The sequence below is a fragment of the Athene cunicularia genome (assembly GCF_003259725.1).
Source record: "Athene cunicularia isolate RWA chromosome 3 unlocalized genomic scaffold, athCun1 chr3_part1, whole genome shotgun sequence".
NCBI lineage: Eukaryota > Metazoa > Chordata > Aves > Strigiformes > Strigidae > Athene > Athene cunicularia.
The window spans coordinates 17,133,133-17,151,627 of NW_020799097.1; the positions used below are offsets into that span (position 1 = coordinate 17,133,133).

General features: G+C 38.3%; 2 long non-coding RNA genes across 2 annotated transcripts in view; one reads left to right on the plus strand and one right to left on the minus strand.

The window, feature by feature from the left end:
* LOC113477656 overlaps positions 1-18,495 on the minus strand; it is a 21,174-nt gene continuing 2,679 nt past the window's right edge. The window contains exons 2-3 of the long non-coding RNA XR_003397941.1: positions 16,398-16,406; positions 1-10 (exon numbers count right to left, since the gene is read on the minus strand). This is a non-coding gene — a long non-coding RNA (uncharacterized LOC113477656). The remainder of the gene's footprint in view (positions 11-16,397; positions 16,407-18,495) is intronic.
* The window catches only part of LOC113477655, a 22,115-nt gene continuing 13,185 nt past the window's right edge, over positions 9,566-18,495 (plus strand). The window contains exons 1-2 of the long non-coding RNA XR_003397940.1: positions 9,566-10,248; positions 17,594-18,058. This is a non-coding gene — a long non-coding RNA (uncharacterized LOC113477655). The remainder of the gene's footprint in view (positions 10,249-17,593; positions 18,059-18,495) is intronic.

Sequence of the window (18,495 nt, forward strand, 5' to 3'; positions counted from 1 at the left end):
GGGAAATCTCCTTGTCTCGGTTTTTGTATACCTGAAAAAAAGAGTGTGAATTGATATTAAATGAGATCTCCTCACTTGTGCCTTTGGTAACATTTTATGGCCAGCTTAAATAGGCAAGGTGCAAGAAATCAAGTCCCATTTCGCACATGGGAATTGCTGTTCCTGGCAGTAAGTGTTTATAAGATCAAATTCCTTTTTGTGGAGTAAAAATAATACTTTTGAAAGCCCGGCTGTATATGTAAATTATTTAGGGATAGATCTTCACTGAGGTTTCTAAAATGAAGCAAGTATTTATGATATGAGGGCCTTCAGGCTTTAGAGAACCGTATATGGGCAAGCGGCAAAGAAGGTCAGTCTTTCTGTATATTTAAATCAGTCTCCAAGTTACTTTGAGTCTTGTATCATTTCTGCTTTCTTTGTGTCTTTTTCTTTAAACTTCCAAAGTCAGGTAGCACCCTGCAAGCTGCGTTGAATCCGACACCTAAGATAGCCTTATAAACCCTGCGGACATTAAACTACTGGAAAACAGATTGGGTTGGTAAAAATAAGCGTGCATGTTCTCAGAGAACCTGAGAAAATCACACCTTCACTTTGTTAAAAAAAATCTGTTTGTGCCACTCCAGTAATCACTTCATAACTGGTGGGAGAGCAGAACATATGTCTCAGAAGTGGTAGAATATAAAAGCCTCTACCTCTAATCCTATTTTCTTTAAGAGAAAAAAAAAGCAACAAAAACCCCCAACCTTTTCAGTATGTCATCTGTAAAATCGGTGCCAAGGGTTTTCTGCTTAAAAATCACAAATGAAATGTAAATTGCTCATGAAAGCAAAATGAAACAGAGTTTGTTGTTTTCTTTTTTTTTTTTTTTTTTTTTTTTTTTTTTTTTTTTTTTTTTTTTTAACGAGGTGTGTAATGTAGTAGGATCATGCACTAAAATGCTTGCTTGAAGCAGGAACAGAGTATATAAAGAGGAGCCCAATCCTGGCCTCCTCACTTAGGCAAACTCTTCCTGTGTAGACAACTTTTGCAAAATGCCTTAGAATTACTAGAACAATGTGCTGAATAACCCCTAGTCTGAAAAGGGGGAACCCTCTGAAAATTGGGGGCCAAGGCTCATTGCTGGCACTTGCAGTTCATAGGGCATGTCTACCTATTGTGGAGGTTCTTCTCTGTTCAGTTTTAGCAAGGTACCCTTGTTAGAACTGTTACCCCTTTGGAAGAAATCTAGTTTAAAAACATTATCATGGAAGGATAAATACAAATTATATTCTAGCAGAGCTGGTTTTAGTCTGTTACTTGAATGTAGAAGGCTGCAGCAGCTGTCATGATACCAAACCTGCTATTTCAGAAGCATTTTGGTACCTTACCTACCAACTGGTAGCTATGCTCTCCTTCTCCCTGCTTAGAAGGGCAAGGTAGCATCAGGAATTTGTGACCTGGGAGGGAAGATTTATTTTGTTTATCTATATTAATTATGTGGGTATTATGTGTTATGTGGATATTAATTTCCATTATTTTTAATTTTTCTATGAACATTTTTAATTCAGTTCCTTGTTATCAGTTTGTTTCTTGCCGTGAACTTGTTCTGCCTTCTGCCCCTTTCTTCTTTTTTAGGAAGAAACTTTGTATGCTCCAAATAGCTGCTGACTTGAATAGGAATTTGACTGCGTCAGGCCAGCAAGAGTAGGTTATAAATGCTAAGGCATTTTGTGGTGATTTCTGTGAAACTTCTTGGTTAATCCTTTTGCTGTTTTATTAGCAAGTGGAGTCCCGAAGAAGTAAAGTAGTGTCAACAAGGGTGTTGTGAATGGCTTTTGTAGCCTTGCTACAGCTAACGAATCCTATGTGCCTGCTCTTCCAAAAGCATTTCTTGGTCAGTAGTTTATGAGGGCTGAAATCACCTCTTCTCAAATTTACCTTTTGGACTCTGCACCAGTGTGGTAAATATTAGGTAATGGGATATTTACAGAGGGGTCATTCCCATAAAGAATAGATGGGACCTGAACATTGATCTGCTGGGGAGGGGATGGAAAAAGAAGGAGGCTTCTTTTCTGTCAGGGGGTTGGGTGATTAAAATGGTCAGTAGCGTGAATGCTGTAATGTGTGGCCAGGCTGCTGCTTGAAATAAATGCTAAGAAGAGATCTCAGTCTAATGCTACAAGCATAGAGAGGAGATGATGGCAATTTAAAATGTAATCAATGGAACAAATGTATTCCTCTTTAACACTGTTGAAATCAGCATGGTGACAAGTTGTGCCTGGGAGACAGACTAACTCCTGACATTAGACACAGGTGTCTCAAGAAGGTTGTTTTTGTCAGGATTCAGTTGCCCTTTCATTTTCCTTACAAACCAATCCACCTCATCTCCTCCCATCTTGATAACCAGCGAGGTCAGACGACTGGAGATCCTGCCAAGCCTGAGCTAAACCCCAGGGCTGTTTGGTGGGGGATCATCAGGTTACCCAAATTTCCACTTTTTGTTCACAATTGTGACCTCATCCTTCAGCTGGTTTCACACAGGTTAGCACCAGGCTGTAATCTTCCCCAAAAGGCAGCAATTCCAGTCTTGGCCTTGGCACTACGTGGCTTCAGGTGTGACTCAGATGGAAAAATACCACTGAAGGAGTGACTTGCACGCCACCCACTTTTTAGCTTCTTGCTGGCTTGAGACCTCACTTCTCTGATACGGGCCAATGAACAGTCCAAGGATTCAAAAAGTACTTACCTTTAAAATCATGCTCTGATAAATAAATCTCTTTCAATTGATACAGGGCACATAGCTCTTTGCTAACTTGGATTGCACAGTGAGTGTTAATGGATGTATATTATGTGGAAATGAAAGCATGCACATTACTGTGTGTATTCGTCATTTCTAGGGAGTTATTTATTGAGGTAAATAATAAATAAATAAATACTCTGCTATGCTTAACCTTTATTAATAAAAGTAGTACTTGGTGTGGTATGATTTCTTAGAAGCAAGCCAAAATAGCAGCAAAAAGAGTAGGTAGAATAGATGTTGTCACGAGGATTATAGCATTTACATTTTGGTGATGATTATATATTCTAGATGCCAAATCAGATTGTATTATAAAATTCTAAATTAAGAAAATATTGTACCTAAGTCTATGTGCCATTATTTTAAAGCAGATCTGGATGAAAAATACTGGCGCTTTTTTTTTTTTTTTTTTTTTTTTTTTTTGCTTTAAAATAGCTCTTATACAGCCTTGGACTCTGATCTTTTCTGCTTCTTTCATTTCACTTTGCCTTTGTTCTTACTCAGAACACAAGAAATAAGTCACCGATTTCTGCACACCTTGGGTACAAAGAGGACCAATTCCATATTTATCAGAGCGTCTTACAGCCCTTCTTCCACCTCTCCCTCCTTTTCAGGTAAATTCTACTTAGCAGTTCATTTCTGTTTAACTTTGATGGTTTACAGTACCCTGGAAATCCTCATTAAATGATAATGAATAACTTAAAAAAAAAAATAAAGCAGAGTTGTTTGTCTTGCTGTGTCTTTAAATCTGACCTTTATTGTTTAAGTTGCATTTGAAAAAAAAAAAAGTGTCAAGTTGTTGAAACATGAGTGCACTCCATTATGCTGTGCTCAAGGCACAGAGAAAATCCCACTGAGGCAGTAACACCAGCCAGTGTTTACAATGCTACATTTTAAATGCGTATTGGAAAAACAATGATAACAAAATGAATTTTCTGCCTTTAAACATCGCTATAGTTAAGAAAGCATAATTACATCAAATGCCAGGATTTCTTTTCAACGGCAACCTAGTTGGCCAGTGACTGCAATGAATCATGTTGTGGCTTGAGAATGGAAATTTGCTCCGGCTGTGTGCGGGTGCTCCCGGGTCCCCCCAGGCGTGCGGGTCCAAGCACAGAGGTGGGTGGAAGAGGGGCTGTGGAGGAATGCGGTTACCTACTCTTGTCTCACCTCTTGTGCGTTTCCTCTGACTCATGCTGTTGTTTTGTGGTGGATTTCCTCTCAGCTCCCCACCTAGTATATATTCGGAAATTCAAATGTATATATGCTCATTTTACTTTGCCTCAGGCTTCTTGGCGAAGGGAGAGATGGTTGCAAGCCCAGTACCGCGGTTGCATACTGGGCTTGCAGTCAAAGCAAGTCAGGCCTGCAACAGTGGCGGTGGTACTGGAAAAAGAGGTTATTTTGCTAGGGTAAAGGGAAAAATAGAAACAAGAGGATCTCAAATAATGAAAGAAAGCTTAGTGTGCATGAAAACCTGGCACTTTTCTAAAAGACATACTGAGTCAACTGGAAACCAAGTTACTATGGTCTAGAGCTATTTGAATGACATTTGTGAATAGTTTTTTTTTTCCCATTAATTGTTGAATAAATGACTCGGAAACACATTTGCCCCTCTTTGATGAGCTTTATGTATGGTTGGATACTCTTCTCCAAATAAATAATTCATAAATTTTGAGCAATCAGTGAATATTTTATTCAGAATATTTTTTTCATTATTCAGTCCTCTCTCCCATGGACTGTGGGTGAAACTCCACCTGTGTTGAAGTTAATGAAAACATTCTGAATTATTCGACCAGGATTTCACCCAATTAAAAGTCTTTTGAGAACTAAATGTTGCTTTTACTTATGGAAATTTAGTTTAAATATTAGTGGTAAACTTGCCTGTGAATTTGTCAATGCGTAGAAAAAAATGAGCAGGAATTACTTCAACTTTCATCAGGCTAATTCATTTAAGTTATAATTTGAATCGGGATATGTGAATGCACAGTTAAATTCCTTCGTTTAGATTTCCACAACATGATATTTCCTGTCATCTGAAGTCCCAGTTTATGATGAGTAAAATCCTATGACAATTGTTGAATAGGGCTCAGGTCCTGGGTAGTTTTCGGTTTTGAGTATTATTAAAGCTATTCGGGAGTATAACAATTTTTGTATTTTTTAAAAAAGTTGCAGCAATCTTTGAAAGTGTTCAGAGTTTGGGATGTGTTTAACTGTTCTCTTTATTGACCAGATAAAAATGGTTTCAGATGTTTCCAAAATTTTGGCAAAAAGTGTAATTTTTAAAATTGAGAGTTTATTTGCATTTTACAACCGGATCTGGTAATTATAATACACCAGCCTGAATTCTCCCTGGAAGTATGACGTGAGTCCTCACTTCCTGTCCTAAATTTGTATTGTGTAACTCCATGCAATTAAGGCATGGCTGGCATTATGCCACTGTTCGTGGGAGAAATTATTCCTATGTAAATACTTCATTTTGTATCGTTAATTGGCAAATGGTATAGAGTGCTTTGGGATCCATCTGGAGAAAAGTTACTGCATAAGTGTACGGTCATTATTACTGTGTTATCTCGTTCCTTTAAGATACACAACTGCTTTATTATTTGCTGAGCTCCAGGAGAGTACTTGGTACAATACAGATATATAAGGACAAAATGCTACTGCCCCATGGAGCCTACAATAGACTTGGCTTAGTGAGACAATAGGTGTTGAGCTGTGTGAAATACATGGGTTGAATATTCACATTTCTTATTAACAGATTTAAAAATCTCTCTATAGCATTATGATTAAGAGTGGGAGAAATGCTCTGCAAGTGAATGAGAAATGAGGGGAAAAGTAACTTGGTGAACAACAAAAGCAAGAGCAAAGCCTAAAAGAGGGGGGCAGAAATATGAGAATGGGAGGAGGATTCATGGGCATTTTAGAGATAGCTTGGAAGGAAGGGAGGAGAGGTTGGGAAACTTGTGCTGTTTGACAGATGATAGAGCGAGAGAAGGGAGTTGTAAAGGAAGATAAGTGGGTACAGAACAAAGCAGAACAGTGATTTGTATTGGGAAATGTGGGTTGCATAACCAGGGAAAACAATGACTGCTGATGTCTGGGGATGGAGAAAAGATGGAGAGGTGAAGATGAGTTGGCGAAGAGTAAAACTTCATAAGGTGTAGATTCAAGAGCCTATGTAATATGAGAAACTGCATATGTTTTTAAGGAAAGAAAACTGTTTGAGATAAATTCAGAGATTGATGCTGTGATGTTATAGGAACAGGTGATGTGAAATTTCACTGAAATGGGAAGGACTGAGGTAGAAGGCAGGGTTTGGACGTGGGTAACTGAAAGTGTGACAACCATTTCAGGAGCTGCCAGTTCATGAATTAACTAATTCATTAGTTGGCTTTAAACTCAGTCAGATCTTTCTCTAAAGCTGGAAGATTCAGCCAGGCCTTTTCCTCAGAAGTAGGAAAAATCTGCTGAAAATTTTTCATTTAAATTTTTTGATGGAAAATAATTTTTTTTTCCTCTGTTGCTCAAAGATGTTGCTAGAATTGAAGGTCCTGTTTGATATGACATTGAGGATTCTGTGTCTTTGCATGCACAATGTGATAAGAAGGCATCTTAAAAGTAATGTACCAAACCAGAGCTTGATAGAACTGAGAATCATTCCTGGTTTTCCTTAGGTGTCTGCTGGGGGTTTGGACAAGTCACTATTTCTGTGTATCATTTCTTCATAAACAATGGACATAATAGTTTGTTTCTGACTTCATTTATCTGTTTAATGTGTCCAGGATATGATCCCTGGAAGGTTTTTGTCTTGGTCTTATCTTACTTCACCAAAAGATTGGCAGCTCCAGACTTGATTTAGATCTGAAGTGATTGGATTGATGCTTTTGAGGTGTCTTTCCATCTTTATTGTCAAGACATGGATCAAAGGGAGACTGTATTCCATCTGTATGCCTCACAGATATGCCTACACTGTATAGGGTCAGTTCAGATCTTACTGTGCCTGTGCAATGCAAAGCATAAATGGGAATACAGCATTGGAGTGTTTTAAGTTCCACCATCTTAATTTAACTTCATTGCCTGCATATGGAATCAGGTCTGAAAGCTCTGGATTATGGATGATGCTATTCTCTTGAACTTGAACACCACACTGGTTGTGATATCTAAGTTAGTCATATACAAGTTGAATATGATCCCATATCTAAGCAAAAATTATACTGATGTAGTATGGTAATCCAAAGATTCAAAATTAAAAAGGCAGGCTATTGAAATCATTATCAGATGTTGTGCTGACATACCTCTACTTTTCTCTAGAGAGAAAAAGGGTTGGCTGTGGCAGTTGCGTGGTATCAGTTGTCAAACAACCTTTTAGCAGAAACCACTGTATAAAGTATTTTTCTGATGTGAGGGCCCACATGAGACTTTTTGTAAACACAGAAAACAACATTAATCTTAGGTGCAAATTGTATCTTGTGTAAGCAGGCTGTGTAGATTGATGTGGAAGGCTTAAACAAATGAGAAGAACAGTTTAAAGCATGCAGTTAAATTCACTTACTATTACCTTGATTAATGGTAGTTTTTTTATGTATCAGATCATTTTGTGCTAATTCAGTACAACAGTGTCTGCCTAATAACAATCAATAGTAAATGATTTGCTGCTTAAATATCAGTTGAAAATCAGTTATTTCCTGCTTCCAACTGCACTTAGTGTCAATCATTGCACATGGCGCTGCTCAACACAAGTGATTTGTCTGTTAACTGCTTAACATATATATATATTTATATTTAAGTCTGGTTTCCCCGGGCTGGACTCTGAGACATTACTTCTGTTGAACTGTACATGACTAGTTCTAGTGCAACTCAGTCCAAATGAAGATGCCATTCTGCTAAAGTGAACATCTTCAGACCTGTCCCATAACTTAATGGATCAATGATTAGAACAATTCTGAAAGGTTTTTCTACTCCTCAGTAGGTGAATTAAGCATATGAAACTCAAACCTACTTTAATTATTTCATTCTGTGCTTGAGGAATATCAAGCCTCTTACTGGAAAAGCTGACTGAGTCAAAATGTGGCAAAAAGATTCCCGTGAACGGAAGGCTTGGAAGTATTTTTCATGACTGTTTTTTCTTGTGATGCTGTTTTGCTTCCAGTCCATTTCTTTTTGTGAAAGATGAACCAAAATGGCTGACAAAATCATAAGCACAAGGCATACATGAGGTGGCATTCTGGGCTGGAAAACCATCTTGCAGTGCTGCATAGTACATCATCCCTCTTTCCATATGTCTTTGCTTACTAGTGAGGATGAGTAGGTGTTGAAGTAGGAGGCACTACCTGAATCATCGGAGGGAGAAATAAATTGCTTGGGTAGGCCCATCATCCTAGCTGCAGGTAGACAGGTACCCTACTTTTGAAGTGCTCAGGTGGCTGTGCATTGAGAAATGTATTTCTTTTGTCTGGCTTTGTTTTCAATTTCAGAACTCCCTCTCCTAGATAATTACACTTCGAGGAGATTTCTTTGTTAGTCTCAAGCAAGACAGATGCTTTGGCTTGATCTGGTAATAATGCTGTTTGGGGGCTGACAAGCTGGGTGAATTTGCAGTGTGGTTGTATACATCCTCTTCAGTCACCAGTGCTGTGTGTTTAACTTCTCAATATGTTCCATCTGTGGTAGCTACTAACATGGGTATGGAATTTATGACTGCAAAGACTGTAACATACCACAATACAGGAGTGCCTCTTGAGCTGAAATGATGCTTTTAATCAGTACATTAAATGTTGTTGTTGATTGACAGATGGCTTTTTCTATTTTCTGGAATGAATGTACTTGAACTTAATTGTAACAAGGATATCACATCTTGCATAACACCTTTCATGCTAATGGGTATTACAGAATTTTAAAGTCCATGTGCAAGGAACACTTCATGCACCATGGAAATGCAACCACCTTCGGTAAAATGCAGGGAATTTAGGTAAAGAGAATGTAATTACCCATGCTGGAATTTGGCCAGCACACTGAGATTAAAACCCCTAATCTTACAAAGAGTACCATGGGATCTCTAATGACCACAAATGGTCAGATCACAGTTTTATGTCTCTGCCTATAATGCTTTACTACAACAAGGGTATTTGCAATTGTATAGTGCATTCATTATAATTATGCAGCTAATTTTATTCTCATTGTAATTTCCAATAATAAAGTTACAAAAGTGCCACTAAAATGTACGAACAAAACGGTATGACATGTTATTATGTTAAATACATTTTGGGGGCATATTCTGCTCTCATTTATATTGGTATCTTTCTTTGAAGCCAATGGAATTCCTCCAGTTTTGTGCTGGAATAACTGACAACAGAAGTTGTCTTTCCAAGAGAGCATTTTTTATGCACATATATTGCAGATATGTTTGAAAAGTTAAATATTTATATCCTGTCCAAATATGGGAGAGTCTTTCTTCTTTTATTTTTAAAACCATAAAATTGTTAACAGACCCATGAAAAAAGAATATTACGGCTCTATGTCTGTTGGTTAACCTTCACCACAAAAATTGATCTGTGGGAATTTCTCACAGTGTAACATACTGTATCCAATTCCATAGTTATTACTGTAAACCTATTAGTGCCACCTGGGTTTGCATATCCGCAATGCTGTCCAAGTGAAGACAGATTAGCTCTATCACATGTTATGCCAGAGGGACAGCCTCACGAGGAGTCTGCCCTCAGGGAGAAAAAAAAGGGCTCAGACCTTTAATGAGAATACAGTGCTTTATAATAGCATTTGGTGGCCTAGAGATTTTCTGTCAAGTCATTTCAAATTAAATTGGCAGCCTTGCAATGTTCAGCCCATATGAGTTTTTGTGTGGCATATATTGTTAATGTTAAACCAATTCTCACATAAGATCAACAGAATTTACAGAGGCAACGTTTGCATCAGTTACTGTTTTTAAAGTCTGGGCCTTTATGAGCTACTGAAAAATGCCTTTTCCAGAGCAAAATTTAACTTTGGGCTGAATTATTCATGTGTAAATTCAGGCAATTTATTTGTGAAATTATTTGTAAATAATTACACTTTTCTATACAGTGTAATAATGAAATTAGTACCAGCCTAGGAGTGAACCGAATGACTTTGTTAGCAATTAGTGTGACTCCACTCCCACTCCCTCAGGCTGACTCCCACTGAAAGGGTGCAGAATTTGCCCCTGAGAACTCCATTTATTTTTGATACTTCCAGGACTTTCCTTTTTTAAAATGTAACATTTATGTGATATTTTAGTCCTTCTAGTGTCTGAAAATTTAAAAAGCGGATGATACTTGAAGATAAATTGCTATCATCATGCAGGAAGTTTTTTCCTTAAGATTTTCCCATATTTTTCTTTCAGGGCTCAGCCTGAAAAAACCCACACTAGTATCCTCTTTCTGTGAGTACTGATGGATTATTCTGGGGGAGACTGGGGCCCATAACCTCAAAAGTAGGTAAGTACCATGCTCAGTGGCATTCAAGAACTGGCTGGCTGGACAGCTATGAGGATGCCAGTTTCAATTTCCAGTTATGCTGAGTTCTAAGAATACCTGCAGGATTTTGAAAGTTGATAAGCTCTGTTACATTTAATGATAAAGGAAGTAGTTTTGGCATTTCTGAGTGTAGAGCATTAGCTGTAACTAGCGCAATATAGTATTAGATGAAAGTTTGCTTTCTAGCTGAGCAATAGGTTTTGTAGAGAGGAAAGTATAACACACTGAAGTGAGTGAAGGAAGGGGCTATTTCTGTGTTTTGGAGCTACAGGTTATCTTAGTCTATTATTGTATCAATATTAGATTAATAAGATTAGTCATGGAATAATAAAAGCAGCTTTTGTTTTTATTAGGGAGCATGTATTTTCCACATTTTTCCTGGAAGGCTACTAAGATCTTCCATCCCATATTCATTATGTGCACATTTGTAAATGAGGCATGAGTGATTACTTTTGTTAGAATTATCTAAGTAAAAATGAAGCACCACAGTCATGAAACAAATTTGTATTTCCCTTTTTATTTAATATAATCCTTGTTTTGGGATACAGTCCAAGACTGTGATTTCATAATATCTCCTACCCTCTGTATTCTGTTGTGTAATTGAAGGAAAAGTGATGACAGAAAATCATCCTAATGTGATCACATTCTTATATGTAACTGTAAAGAGAAAAATCCAAATCTTGCTGCTTCAAATTGGAGGCGTAGGTCCACTGCATTTGATAAGAGATTTACTCTGCCAGAGCAAGCATGACTTGATCCTGTGTGGTGTAAGCTAATTTTTTTCCTATCTGCTAAATGTCTAGTCTTACTTCAGTGCATGTACCTTGGGCAGAATTTAGCTCAATTTTCTTAATTTGCAATACTGGACCAAATTCATCTGTGCTGCAATTCTATTGACCTCTTTGGAGTTACTAAATAATTGGATTTGACCTAATACACTTTTCACTGAGTGCTATCTTGCTTTTCAGGGAGGTTAACACAATAACCATTTTCTATTTCTGCACTCAAACATAAGCATCCTTTCTTTTTCTTTTAATTCTCGCTAGAGAAAGGAGAGAAGACAAAGTGCTGCTGTAAATAGTGCAAAATAACTAAAGGGTATCTACAATTGCCTTGAAACCTCACTTCATTAGTTCATGTTGAAATAATAGTAAAATTCCTAGGGACATTAAGATGGCAGGAATTTTCCCACTGTTGCACCTGGTTATTTTTATAGTCCACTGTCCTTCTGTAAAAGTTGGGTTCAGATCACATAAAGGTGATACACTGAGGAGTCCTGTTTCTTTCCCTTGACAGTAGAAGAATCTTAGGTGATTTAACTCCAAAATAGCTAGGAATAGAGAAAAAAAAAGTCCAAGTTAAACGTTAAAGAACGTTGCCACTATTTGTAGTGGTGCCTTTGAAGTTCAAAAGCTAGGAATCAAATTCTTCAGTGTGCCTTGAACAAGCTGCATCTGATATGGGGAGGTGGATAAAGCCGGGTGTCTCTTGGAGGCTTAGCAGAATATTTTGGCCTGAACTCACCTATCACCATTTCATATGGTGAATCTTGGTAACAGAATAACAGGATGCGTGAGCCTTTCTCTGTGAAGCTCTTGATCTTGATTATGTGCCTTAATCTCAAAATGATGATATATGCATTAAGGTCTACTATGTGTATGCAACACTGGTGTTACATAAAATGTTCATGTGCAAAGAGTTTTTTCTTCATGTGTGAATATTTTCAGGTTTGGGGCTTTAAGCAACAAATTCACACTGGCAGCGTTAGTAAAGTTGTCTGTATTTTCTGAGGAATCATTGGCCTAGGAAGACACTATAATGAATAGGATTTTAAGAGCTTAATTTGAAATTTATTTCTATATGCCAGAATCAAATATATATTTATAGCTCATATGAGTTATAGTCAATTGATTTGATCGGTTATTATTAAGATTTGAGATACTGGGCCCAATTCTGTACTTTCCTAAAGGTTGCGTGTTCTGACTTAAACCGTGTAAGATGCAGGTAAGGTGTTATTTCCATTTTACAAGCATCAGTGTTCGTACCTGCTGAAGAACTTGGAAATTAAAACCGTAATAGTAACGGGCCTTTCATCTGACGCAATACAGATTGTGAGTCCACGTTAGGAAGCAGTGCAGATGGATAACAACACATCTGCAGAAGGAAACTGTCGGTGCTCTGGGCTGGGTGCCTACGCTGTGCACATTTCAGGAGGGTGCTTCAGGCTGATGCTAGTCTAGTCCCATGAACAGAATGTCAGTAATCTAAGTGGCTAAATGAGGGCTTTGGGAAACATATCTTTCTTGTTTAGCTCTGAGACCACCCAGCAGTGTGAGCTCAAGTGTGGTAAATGAGGAGGATTGGGAGGTTCGACTCAAAAGGGTCCTTGTGATCCAGACAAAGCAGTAACATAGATGCACCCACATGGAGTGATTTGTGCATGAGAGTTGCTCACTTTGTTAAGTGGCTGCTTTTAAACCTTGGTTTGCTTTTCTTGAGACTTTGTATTTAATTCTTCTGCCATCACTAACCTGTTCAGGAAGAGCCAGTGCAGGTGTGTGGTTCCTGAGAGCATTGACCAAAGGTTTCTACCTATCTGGCCTTGTTGTAGAAATGTATCAGCACAAGCAGATGAACAGTGATGATATGAAATGCAGCTGTGTGATCTGAATGTCCTTACTGAGTAGGCTTTGATTAGCTAGTCAGCATAGTAGTGTATTTTAAATCATTTTTTTCTCCTTGTGAGGTGTATTGGTATGCCTTGGTTCACTGAACACATCCCCGAACACATCACCCTTGAATATCACAAATACACATACTCTGCATGGATTGTAGTGAGGCTTGTGGTACTTATGTAGATGCAAACCAGGAAGAACCACAAGGTGGAAAATAAATTTGAAACTCTATCTCGCTGAGGAGTGGTACTGCAACTAAAAAAAAACAGTTACAGAAACTAGATCCAAACACATTGCTGATTATTCCTCTGCAATTCTCCTTTAAAACTTCTGATGGTCTTTAAAGTGTCGTACTAATGTTTCAAAAGAAATGTAATTTTACAGAGTGACTTGTCTGGGAATAGAATGAGATGGAACATCTGTCCTTCTGAACTGTTGGAATTGCTTGGCTGAAGCAAATGCAAGATGAAAAAAATGGAGATAAAAAGACAGTTGAAAAAAAATAGGACTTGTTAATCTTTTCTCTAAAACACATACTAAACTTTTCAAGTTAAATTTACTCATACTATTTCCTGCTATTTTATACTACTACATCTTCCCACATAACAACTGAGTTAAAAAAGGATAAAAGTAAAACTGGTTTCATTACTGAGATAACAGCGTATGCTAGGACAATTGAAAAAGTCTGATGCATTTTCTGATCACAAAATAGAGTTTTATGTTTTAAAATGATGTGAAGGGAAACATATAATGACCTAGACTCTTGTATCATATTGTCAGCATCTCTAATTATTATGATGATCCTTATTTTGTTCTAAGCTGGCATTTCAGAAAACATACCGGAATAAACAGCCATTAAGCCTTCCATGCCAGAAAGCACTTTAAGACTAGTAAAAGGTAACATTGTCTTTTTTAAATGTTTTCAGCAGCCAGTAATCTATTTTCATGGTGTTCTGTAAACCCTATTATCAGGGCTGCAGATTCCTACACATGACCAGTCTTCAGTAGTGAACAAAAATGGCATCTAAATCCCAAGTGACACTCTTAAGTACTTGGCAGCAGAAGGGCTCTTCTGAGGAAGATTAAGTTAATGGAAGCATTTGGGTAACATCTGCATGACTCTTCGTCCTGGTATGGCCAACTCACACTGCTGCAACACGTGACGGAGGATTTCTTCGATTATCACTTAAGAAAAAAACTGGCTGAACTTCCTTTCCAGGCATTCATCAGACTGTAATATATGTGTGAGAGTATATGTGCCATGTAAACAGGCGCAGTTATAAAGGGTGGCCAGTACGGACTTCGAAGAGGACTTAATAAAAATCAGATTACTAGTTTAATGAAAAGTAAAAGAAATTGGGGGAAGATTTGTTGTTGTAGCTGCTGTTTATTTGTCTTATTTACAGCAAGACGTACTGTCTTTTCAAATCAAGTGCTGCCGCAGGCACACAGAGCCTCGTTAATACAGGCGATTAATGCACTTGCCCTTCACCTCAGTTGACCTGGGTTTAAATCTGTTATTTTTTTACAAGTTAGAGGAGTTTATTGGCCTTTCTTTAGCCCCTAGCTGGTGCCTTTCCACCTCATAAAACCACTTCACAATTTGGCATAAGTGCTGTTTTCTGGTGTGAAAAGACCCAGGGTTGCAGCAGCAGGGAAGAGGCAGGTCACAGCTGAGGGATGTCTGCTAAGGGGCATGGGTAACCTCACCCAGGGACTGACTAGGTTAGACTGGTCTTACTTGGTTTTGCAGACTGCTTTTGAAATCAGGGAGATCCTTGCTTGTCTGCATAACACAGTGTTGGTTTCCATGCCTAGGTTGAACAGAAGTTACCTGGTTTCAGTTTCCATAGGACTAACGTTAAAAGAAGAAGGATGAGGGGAACATAAAGGAGTCAATTATACTGGTATTGAACAGCACAATTTATATTTGTGTTGAGATGTGCTGAGAGTAAGGACCTGGCAGAGTGGAATAGAAGTCTTAAATTCTTTGAAAAGGTTTTTATTCTCTACTGGTTATGCCCACTCTTTCAAGGCTCCTTTCCTGCAAAGTCCAACACTGCTGTCATCAAGAGGTGATTTACATCAACAGCTACAGGAGGAACCTACAGACCAATGCAAGCTCCATGGAAGTGCCTCCTCCTCTTTATTTCAAGAACTGGCTAATTGGAAAAGCATCTTGGCTTACTATTCCAAGATTTGGAATAAAAGGTCACAAATTACTGCATCTGAAATGAGATCTATCCTGAGAAAAGAGAAGAAACTCAATTTATTTTTCTTTCCCCATTGAAAAGGAGTGTTTTAGAGGAAGTTGGCATTTTCCAGAAGAAAGCCTTGGAAACTGAGTTTGAAATTTGTGTATATGAACAGAATACTCAGCATTTTGGCCAGTTATACAGAAAATAAAAATTGAAGACCATAAACCAGCCTGAATTTAAAAAAGAAAAAATACCGTCAGGTTTCGCAGGAAAGAAACAGAAATCAAGGCAAAAATCTTGCTGTGCCCAAACTCTGCTATCAAGTTACCATTCAGGTTTGAGCGCTAGAGAAGTGTAATTCAGATATATCTGTGGAAATTTACTGTCTTTTTCCTTAGCTTAAAATTCTAGCATTACCAGAAGAGAAGCTGATTAGTTGTTAATAATTTCCAGAACCTAATTTCCAGAAAGTATTTATTTTCTCCAAGGTATGTATTCCTAGAATTTCCCCAGATTTTGTTTAGGTAAAGGAGGAGTAGTTTTTCACTGCAATTACTTTTTCTTTAATCTATTTGAAAGGAAAGGCACTGGCAGGCAAAGATTGGTTTTGCCTGCAGATTTCATCTTTGAATGATGTTTTGTGTTTTAGGATGTGGTAGACATCTACTGCAGAACAGCACACTGGTTTCAGATGTTCTTTCCTTTTTGTTACTGGTTACCAACTTTTTTTTTTTTTTTTTTTTTTTTTTTTTTTTTTAATAATGCTGTTGCCCCAGCAGAGCCATTTGGAAAGAGACATTGAAAATCTGCTTCAGGGCAGTGTCAGCCAGCTTAAAGTAAAGAGCTTTCAGTGGGTTAAATTAACCTGCTAGCCTTTGTGATAAGAATGAAGAGGAGCTCTGCAGTGGGGACAGCTACCTCTTTCAGAGGGATGGTAGCAACCAGCAGTTTCTTCAATGAGCAATGGACCCTGGCTTGTAAAGATTTTCAGTGTTTATATCTAGAAGTTGCTTCTACTAATGACACTGTTTAATGTGTCATCAAATTGCAGTGCTTCTCTGGGTGGTAGAGCTCTGGAGACATCACAGGGCCATAGGTTTTCCAATTAAATATGCAATGAATTAAGGAGTTTATATTTCTTGAGAATGAACAGATGAGTAGATTAGTCTTCTTATGAACCAGTTTAGTAAAAAAACACCACCCAGACAAACTTAATAGCAGATTTTATTTTGTAAACTTTACCAAACTTCTGATCCTACTGACCTACCTATTTAGCAACTGGACAGAAAGACCAGTATGTTGTTAAACCAGACTCTGTTCATCACATTCACAGCACTGTCAGCCTGGAAGCAAAGCATCTATCTGTGAAAGTTAGGTGTGGAGGGAGGCGGGAGAATCTGTGGGGTTTGCTGGGAAGGCAGGCCCTCAGTCACAGCCCCAGTTTATAATCTGCACTTCTGTGGGGTGAAGTTTAAAATCTCAACTGAGTTTCTAGGCTTTTAGTTTGGTCAATTAAATGTCATAATTTATAAGACCTGAACACCACTGGCTGGCAATATTGTGTGTTGGCATTGGCCTGAACACCTTGCAGATGAGTTTAAACAGTTGTTGTTATATAAAAATGCTGAAGACCTGTCATGAACTAAAGGATGTTAAGAACAACACCAACCTTGTTAATCTGTCAAAAGCTACCTTAAAACTGGTGCTTTTCAGTTTCTGATGGAAAATGTTCCTTGGGACAGGTCCTTAGATACTGCGGACAGTTGTGCTGAAGTCAAGCAAGTGATGGTAGTTTGCAGCAGCTGAAGTTTTGTGTTTTATGTGGCCTGGATATTTATTGTAGGGCTGGATTGCATGCAAGGGATCTGACGGTGGTGTGCCAAAAGGAGAAAGAAAATTCTCTTTCTATGGAGCGCTGTCAAAATCTTGCTTTTGTACTTTGAATCATCAGGGCTTTAGCTTTTAGGCTTGCAATAGTTTAAAGATGTCATAAATATTTCTGATATTCTGTTAAATGCAGTCTGCTTTGATTACCAGACCTTGCTTGAATATTGCACTCAGGGGGGTAATGATAATATTGATTTACCTACATATAGCGTGTAGTATATCAGTGTTATCAGGCGTGACTTTATTTTAGTAGAAACTTTACAATACAAATCTAATCTGATAGTTTTATATGATCTCTGGCTCTGGATGTTTGAAATAGGTTGCAGCTTGTGTTGTAATGGTTTTGTTTAACACAGCACATGGCTTTTCAAAAGCATTTGAGGGCTAACCTTTACTCAGGGTTTTGTTCTTAGCCACAAATGGCCATTTTAATGATGACTCACAAGAAACTGTTTGAAATGTTTCAGAATCCTGTTGCCCTAACTTTGATATCTTGTTTGAAGGTCACCCTTTTAGATGCAGTGAACTGCGTTCTATTGTCTGAAGGATTCTGGAAACTTACTGCTGAAGAGGATTCAGAGTGGCTTAGGAGCAGAAAATATCTTCTCTTACCTGCTGCCTGTTGAGAAGTGACCCTGCTGTAACTCCTTTCTTGCTGCTACTCCTAATATATCCACGAGGGAGAGGAAACCTTTGCTACAAGCCCTTCAGCAGAGAGCGGATCCAGGGGGACTCGGTTACATGGTGCGTTCTGGGGCCCAGTTTAACTTCACTGCATCTTTCCAGCAGTCCCAGAACTCTTCAAAAATGTGGGTGGAGATCCATTACACATGCTTACTATGGTTACTCGCCATGAAAAACAGTATGAACAGCCAACACAGACTCCAGGTGGTGGATCAGCATTAATCATAATAGACTCAGGGGCAGGGGATTGGCAAGGTACCACAAGAAATGGTTGTACATCTATACCCTTGAACTCCATTTCCTCCCACAGCGGACAGCGTTATGGAGGTAAGTGACAATGCCTCCATCTTCTGTTTCCAGCTGTCATAAACTATGATCTGCTGTATGCCTGTGTCCTTTTGCTTGCAGGAAGAGGGTGCCTGCTAGTACAGTAGACTTGGAAATTTTGTTTTTTGAAAGCTTCATCCAAAAACTAATAAAGGTAGAAGCCTGTCCTTCAAATTCAGTTGGGTTTAATAGGAACAGCTTTTAGAGAGATTGCATGTTTGTCAGCACACTTGCCTAAAAGACCATCTAGGTGATCTAGGTGATGAGCCAGAAGGATACATCTTTTCTCCTCTTTCCTCTCTTCCTCACTCGTCTGTTGCATATATTTCTGCTTATCTGAACCAGAAAGGGAAATGGCGTGGATATGGAAGAGAAGCAGGAGTGTTCAACATGTTTGCAGGGTGCTCACAACAGGCCTGTTGTGTGAGATACAAGTG